This window comes from Anabrus simplex, chromosome 2, assembly GCF_040414725.1.
Source record: "Anabrus simplex isolate iqAnaSimp1 chromosome 2, ASM4041472v1, whole genome shotgun sequence".
NCBI classification, from domain to species: Eukaryota; Metazoa; Arthropoda; class Insecta; order Orthoptera; family Tettigoniidae; genus Anabrus; species Anabrus simplex.
In genome coordinates this window covers 1,043,139,984-1,043,148,202 of record NC_090266.1, presented here as the reverse complement: position 1 = coordinate 1,043,148,202, position 8,219 = coordinate 1,043,139,984, and the positions used below count along the sequence as shown (strand labels likewise).

Here is an 8,219-nt window from a genome sequence, read left to right as displayed (position 1 = left end):
AAGCGGGTCCAACTATTAATTTCATGAAGATAATGTATAAATTCTTCACTTTACATGATGTAAGTGACAGGACCCAAGGCTTGAGGCAAAACAATCCAGATTGTATGGAGTTTTATTCTGCAGCCGATGAACGGCTAGCGTGGTTACAGCAAGATTTCGTTAATTACATCAAAACCCTTCAGACTGAATCGAAACGGGCTAAGATGAAAGGATTTACTAAGGAGACAGCTGAAGCACTCCTTTTTACTGTAACCTCTACTGTTGACTGTACAGTTCACCTTCTTCAGAATGGATTTTTCTACGTCCTCACGAGAAGATTTTCTGGAGATCCCGTCGAAGCTCTTTTCAGCTGTGTAAGAATGGGGAGAGGAAGCAATGACATTACCGATGCAAGAACAGCAGCATGTGCTAGCAAACGGATTGTGAAGTCTGGACTCATGCTTCATTCCAAAGTTGCCAATGTAAGTGACGTTCATGAATTTTGCAGCGAAATCTTACCAACTGAAAGTGTGAATACCTACTCCACTGAGAGGGAAAGTGACGAAATTATTCTCCCAGATCACGTCTTGATTCTTTTGAACAACCTCAAATATCCAAACGATAATGTTCCAATCAATCTAGAAACAGTTTCTCAAGCTCTAGTTTGCGGGTACTTGGTTCGTGTTGTTGAAGAGAAGATGGAGTGTGACATTTGCGTCAGCAACATCTCACTGCCTAGAGCTTCGACACCACTAATGGAACTGATTATGGGTCAGAACAGAGGAGGGCTTCGATACCCAAAACCTTGTTTTGTTTCCCTAATTAAGCACCTGCAGGAATTTGTTGAAGCTGCTGTGCCCTACTGTCGGAAGTCCTCCAAACTTACGAGTGTAATACGAGGACTTGCTACTTCTTCCCTTTCAGAATGTGCTGTCTTAAAGTGTGACGTCAAAGAACATCAAAAAACTGTTAGTGAAATTATGTTATTGAAGTTTGTAAGACCTCTATTAACTGATATTGCGTTGGGAAGAACTCAAAAAGTTAGCCGTCCGGTATATCACTCCAAGCCTTCCTCCAGGAAAATTTTTAAATTGTGAGGTGAAGGTTCTACTACTGCTAAACTACTGCTTCATACAGGTAATAGACCCTATTACTAATGCAATTTACGAGCTTTTATGAACGTATGACTGTATTGCATCGGGTTCTGTAGACTGTCATCATAACAGTTAGTTAAGAACATTGTGCGTCTTTGTCTGCCATCAAGCGGAGAAAATTTGCCGCGGCGTAGTCGCAAAAAACCTCGCATAGAGCAGGCAGTATAGGAGGATCGAGACGGCGGTGATCGCCCAGTAATGTGTCGGCTTGTCCAGGCCTTCTATTATAGCGTAAGCAACGGAAGAACCAACGAGCTGGAATAACATAGAGGGGCTGTATACCTGACATCAGCGCTCCCTGCTTGAAGCAAGTTGATAAGGGGCAGCCATGTTAACGGTTGTCAAAACAAAGCGAATTGGCGCGAGAGCATATGTTGAGGTGACAGGGAGATCGTGCATGCCAATTTAATTCCCGAAGTTTTAAGAAGTGAAAACATAGATTCTCGCTTTCAAGAATGCCAGCCGTAAGCTCAGCGTATGGTTGTACTAATCGGAGTAATAAAACCAAGGATATATCGTACTTTACGTAAGTATTACTGAATTATAGCCGAGATTCCTTTTTGTAGAGCCTCCGTAGCTCAGACGGTAGCGCGTCGGCCTCTCACCGCTGGATGCCGTGGTTCAAATCCCGGTGGCTCCATGTGAGATTTTCGCTGGACAAAGCGGAGGCGGGACAGGTTTTTCTCCGGGTACTCCGGTTTTCCATGTCATCTTTCATTCCAGGAACACTCTCCATCATCATTTCATAGCATTTATCACTCATTAATAAATCACCTTGGGAGTGGCGACCCCATTGTAATAATAGCCTATATATGTTTCATTCATTACATCCCTGACCCGGTCAATGACTGGAAAACAGGTTGTAGGTTTTCATTCATTCCTTTTTGTAATTTCTGTTTGTAATTAAATCCATTTTATTGTTTACTTAGCGAAAGTACGGATAGCCACGGTAATTATTTGTCGAATTTTGTTTCAGATTTCGTTTAAAGAACAAGGAATTAACCGAACAATGCGTTGTGAGGGCGAAAAGAGATAAATGGTATCCCACTTAATTCAGTTGCTTATGCTCTGTACATTTCCAGCCCTTTTTAATTTTCATTCACATTTACAAATAAAGGAAATGGAGCGCCCACCACCAAGAAAACGTAACCACAAAAAATCACTTATTTCGTTCAAACGTACACCAAGTATGATAAATACAGCATTTTACTGCTATTTTTGAAATCTATACAGCCTTTATTGTAGATGTCTGTTGCCTTGGTTCTTAAAACTATGCCACACTTCATAATGGACAACTTTCAAGCTTATCTTTCAGCTAGTAATCCCAGTATGATATGGTAATGGGAGAAACATGATATCCCCCCTATATTATAATAAATAATATCACTAAACGATTATTGTGGTAAAGTATTCATGGGCCGCCTCTGTGGTGCACTGGTTAGCGTGAGCAGCTGCCACCCCTGGAAGCCCGGGTTCGATTCCCAGCTCCGCCACGAAATTTGAAAAGGGGCACGAGGGCTGTAAACGGATTCTATCAGCCTGGGGAGGTCAACTGAGTAGAAGTGGGTTCGACTCCCACCTCAGCCATCCTCGAAGTGATTTTCCGTGGTTTCCCACTTCTCCTCCAGGCAAATGCCGGGATGGTACCTAACTTAAGGCCACGGCCACTTCCTTCTCCCCCCCCCCACAAGGCCCCTGTTCAGCATAGCAGGTGCAGCCCTCCCTCACAGTTGCATCCCCCGACCCAATGTCTCACGCTCCAGAACACTGTCCTTGAGGTGGTAGAGGTGGGATCCGTCGCTGAGTCCGTGGGAAAAACCAACCCGGGAGGGTAAACAGATTAAGAAAGGAACACAGTACTCATGAGGATGCAATAATTTTAAAAATATGAACAGAATGAGGTTGTAACCTATTGTAGGTCCCTATGATTTTAAGGTTTCCTGTCATAATCGTTTTTATTCTAATTTACGCTTAACCACAACAGCCAAGCAGGGTAACGCTCTTGTTCCGATTTCGAGGCCTATTCGTATGTCACTGAGCGATGATTTCGAACTACCCTACAATCAACTGATCGTGATGTTGGCCTCGTGCCGCAATATGATGAAGTGGCGGTATTCGCTTTCATGCTTCAAGCCTTCGGCAACGGTCTTTAATTCTCCTCCAGCGATTCTAAAATGCGCATTTTCTACACTTTTCGTCATTTAAAGGCCATGCCCCCTTGCTTGTGTGACAACAGGAAACATGGCGGACGTTCGTTCTATTAGGTTCACCCAGGCAGCGCTTCCGCCTCTCTATGTTATTCTAGCTCGTTGGGAAGAACGCAACAGCAGAGCCCAACTGCTACTGGTATTTCTTCTTCTTCTTTATAAAATGTTGTGTTGGGCTCCTTGAACTGGTATTTTCTTAGAACGCGATACTGTATTAGGCCCATTCACAATGCAAACGTAACCGTAAACTTAACGACGTAACGTAACCGTAAAATTAACGTAAAATTTGTGGTATTCACAATGGACGGACGTACGTAACGTAAAGAAGACCCAGCAGCCAATCAAAACACTGCGGTGTACACAAGCAGGAAAGTCGGGTTGTTACACATTTCTAATCTCGGAGTTTTGTTATATTTCAATACCGCGATGGAATCCAACAACGTGCTAGCAGAATGGATGTTACTGCATACATCTCTTGCTTTGCTCCTGGGAGCTGTGTATCTGAAAAGGCGAAATAGACAACGGCGCAGAAGATGGTGGGTTCATCCTTTGAATCAAAGGAGGTTATCACAGGGCGACTTTGGTAAACTACTGCAAGAAATGCGAGAAAATGATCCTCATGAGTTCTTTTTGTACATGCGGATGAAACCTGAGCAGTTTGGCACGATCTTAAGTCTTGTGTCACCTTTTCTAATCAAAAGAAGTGTAAGGTCTCCTTTGCCGACGTCTATGCGTCTAGCTATCACTCTCCGGTAAGATGTTACTTTATGATATCGTTTTCGTAAACTAGTAGTCAATCAATCAATCAATCATTACTGATCTGCATTTTAGGGCAATCGCCCAGGTGGCAGATTCCAACTCTCTTGTTTTCCTAACCTTCTCAAATAAGTACAAATAAATTGGAAATTAATTGAACATCCCTTTTGATAAGTTGTTCCAGTCCCTAGCTCGCCTTCCTATAAACGAATATTTGCCTCAACTTGTCCTCTTGAATTCTTACTTTATATTGTGATCTATCCTACTTTTAAAGACACCACTGCAACTTATTCGTCTACCGTACTAATGTCATTCCACACCATATTTTCACTGACAGCACGAATAATACCACTTAGTCGAGCAGCTCGTCTCCTTTCTCCCAAATATTCCCAGCCCAAACTTTGCAACATTTTTCTAACGGTACTCTTTTGTCAGAAATCACCCAAAACAAATCGAGCTGTTTTTCTTTGGATTTTTTTCCCAGTTCTTCAATCAAGTGATCCTTGTGAGGGTCCCCTACACTGGAACCATACTCCATTTGGGATTTTACCAGAGACTTATGTGCCCTCTCCTTTACATCCTTACTACAACCCCTAAATACCCTCATAACCATGTGCAAAGGTCTGTACCCTTTATTTGCAATCATATTTATGTGATTACCCCAAAGAAGATATTTCCTTATATTAACACCTAGGTTAAGACAGTGATCCCCTTAAGGAATGTTCACCCCATCAACGAAGTAATTAAAAATGAGAGTACTTCTCCTATTTGTGAAACTCACAACCTGACTTTTAACCCCGTTTATCATCATACCATTGCCTACTGTCTATCTCACAACATTATCGAGGTCATTTTGCAGTTGCAGTTGCGTTTCATCTCTCCCAGCTCTACACACAATATATTTGTGAACTTTGCATAAGAAAATGCGATAGATACGACGTTCTTCTGTGCATTGAGAGAGTAATATTGTTCTTACAATTATGTAACGAATAACTTATAGTTTGTGTTTTGTGCATTTTGCACATTCCTAATATTATTTATTTGGCGCAAACGGCTTGGAGTTTTCGTTGAGAGGATAAGATTTAGGTTTGTTTTTATAATATTGTGTGGTTATGTATATAACCTGTTTTCCAGTCTTTGACCGGGTCAGGGATGTAATGAACGAACCATATATAGGCTATTATTATTATAATGGGTTATTTATTAATGACTAATAAATGCTATGAAATGATAGTGAAGAGTGTTGCTGGAATGAAAGATGACAGGGCAAACCGGAGTATCTACCCGGAGGAAAACCTGTTCTGCCTCCGCTTTGTCCAGTACAAATCTTACGTGGAGTGACCGGGATTTTAACCACGGTATATAGCGGTGAGAGACTGACGCGCTGCCGTCTGAGCCACGGAGGCTCTTGGTTTTGTATATATAGTTGGAAAGTATCATTTTTATACTTCATTAATTCTGTTAGGATGCAGTGTAGAGAATGAATGAATTCATGTATGTTCGACATTATTTTGAGTGTTAGTTTACTCGTTGATTTCAACACTTTTGCGATGCCTTTTATTCTTTGCCTATGGGACGTTTGTGCTTTTGGAGGGTTTTGGTACGCTGCTTGAAGTTTGTGTGAAGTGTGTTTGTTGGGTTGGTGATGTATATATGTGGTATTTTGGTATTAATTGAAATGTTTATTTAAACGTTATTGTTACGTTGTAATCAATAACCTAATGTATTCATTTTAGCCATGGAGGTATTTGACTGTGAAGTGGACAAGCGTTGGTGTAGCTGTGGAAAAAACGATGCGGAAGCCGGTGTTTACACGGATTGTAATAGTAGGCCTCCGTATACGCGGTGTGAAAAGCAGATATTACCATATAATTCGTCGAATGGTTATTATGGCTACTCTGCATTGGTTCCTATAAGTGACAGTTCTATGGACACTAGTGCATCTTTGAACAGAATTTGTGTAAAAGGAGAAGAATCGTTCCAGGAAAGCATGGAAACCAGTGGCATTGCAAACGGATGTGATGAAAATATATGTGAAGTTTACAAACTTTCCAACTCTTATTCTCGAAACGAAGCAGTAGTGCCTTCACATCAGAGGAATAATAACTTAAGTATTTTGAATGGTCGGAAACGCACTTCGATGGAGGAGGCCTTGGCATGCAGTAAAAAACAAAGGATTGAAGGTATTTATGCTGTTCAGTTTTGTTATTATTCATTCGTATCGCTTCTTTATCTTCACTATACCTTAATATCGTAAACACCTTTTAAAAATTCTGCAGTGTTGGTTTCAGTGCCACCCAGTGTAGATTCTGCGGCTTCTCAAGTATCCGTTGAATCAGCTACTGACGTCACTGACTGTCACTATCCACGATGTATCATGGGTCATTATGTGTAAATGTATTGTTGAGAACTAAGGAAAAACTGTGGAGAGGATTTATACTGTTTCTGTGTAGGCTATGTGTGATATTGTAATATTGTGTTCTTGAAGTAGTAATTGAAAATGTGAAAGTCAAGGAAATGGACTGTAGTAGGAGGTTTATATGAGACTGTTTCCTTTTGCATTTGTGATATTGTAGGCCTATTTGATAGGCTACTGATTTTGAGAATTGTTTTTTCTCTCCTAGAGCCTGTGAGAAATAGTGAAATGAGCATTGAAAGTCGGCATAAACCCACCTTGGAAGAAAGGAACTTGGACTTGTTGGAAAGTTTGCTGAAGTATACTCATGGTTGTGAATTATACCATTTAACATCGTCATGTGAGGATTAAAGTAGTGGGTCCGTTGTGCACTCCCGTTAGTAAAGTTTCACCAAGAAGTGGTTTCATGGAAGAATGGATGTATGAATCATTAATCTGTGACCATTTTGTAATTTTATGAGGTTTTGATAATTTTTGTAAATCACTTGTTTTGAAGATCGTAGAATAAAGTGTGGAGAAATGATCAGTATTAATTTTTCTGTGAATGTTTTCTTCATGGTAGTTTCTGGCAGTTCTTGCATGAGAAACCTAGAACATAACTTTGTTTTATATTTTTTGCCCATATTGATTACTTTTTATTTTTAAAATTCCACTCTCTCCCGGAATTGGTGGCTTTCGTTGCAAACTGCTGTCCAGGAGACCAATGTTGTATCTCTTAGTTTGCCAATAACTTGAGACTATACCAATGTAGCCTACTTTTCTTATAGATATTCATTGCCTTTACATATTAAGTACATTTTTAACATTGTTTTCATTATTATCTGGGTTTACTATCAAGCCGTTTGCTGCGAGCTTGTAAGATGAATACAGGTGTTCCTTTTCAATGATTGGACGTGATAGCTCCACATTATGTTGAATGTTCTGGATTATTAAGAACTTCAGTGTTACTGCAATAGGATTTTTATTTCAATAGCTGTCTTGTAAATAACAAGTATTGAAATTATTTCTGTTACCGTTGATGCTTTCACGGCCCGTACTTATAGACATAATACAGTAGAGTCTCGATTATCCGACCTAAACGGGACCTGGACTACGTCGGATCACCGAAAATGTCGGATAATACAGAATAACTTTGAAAATGAACTGAAAAAAGAAGGCTATACGCTAGTACTGTAACGACATGTTTTACGGTACTCTATTTATTGAATTATAAATTCAATTGTACAGTACATGCAGTATTGAACGAAAACATTCCAGATGTCTTACGAAAAGAAACTTTTCTCCACAGATATTAAGCTGCCTAATGCCGTGCCGTTTTTTTCCACCGATCAAGCCACCCAGCACTGGCGGGAAAATTAGGGTCCCTTTCATTAAACTCCTTCTGGAAATACACAGCCTTTAACTGCAGAATGGGGCCAGATATTGGCAAGCCCTTTTCCCGGTGTTGAGATAACCAAAGAAATAGTGCTTCACTTACTTTTTCGTACTCACATTGTTTCATTGTTTTTCTCTGCTCTGGTAGAGCACCACTTTTCAATTTCTTCCCTCTGTTTTTTCCAGTCTCCCACTGCAACACATCCAACACCATAATCTGAAGCCACATCTTGAAGAATTTTCCCTTTGTCCAGTCTCTTTAATGCACTCAACTTGTCTTCCATAAAAACAATCACTTTCTTCCATTTACTCGCTATACTCACAGAGGATATG

At 40.4% G+C, this 8,219-nt stretch overlaps 1 long non-coding RNA gene across 1 annotated transcript; it reads left to right on the top strand.

The window, feature by feature from the left end:
- Positions 1-5,672: 5,672 nt before the first annotated feature.
- On the top strand, positions 5,673-7,033 carry LOC136863276 (uncharacterized). The gene is made up of 3 exons (XR_010859186.2): positions 5,673-5,734; positions 5,833-6,279; positions 6,376-7,033. It is a non-coding gene; the product is annotated as an uncharacterized lncRNA (long non-coding RNA).
- The last annotated feature ends 1,186 nt before the right edge of the window (positions 7,034-8,219 follow it).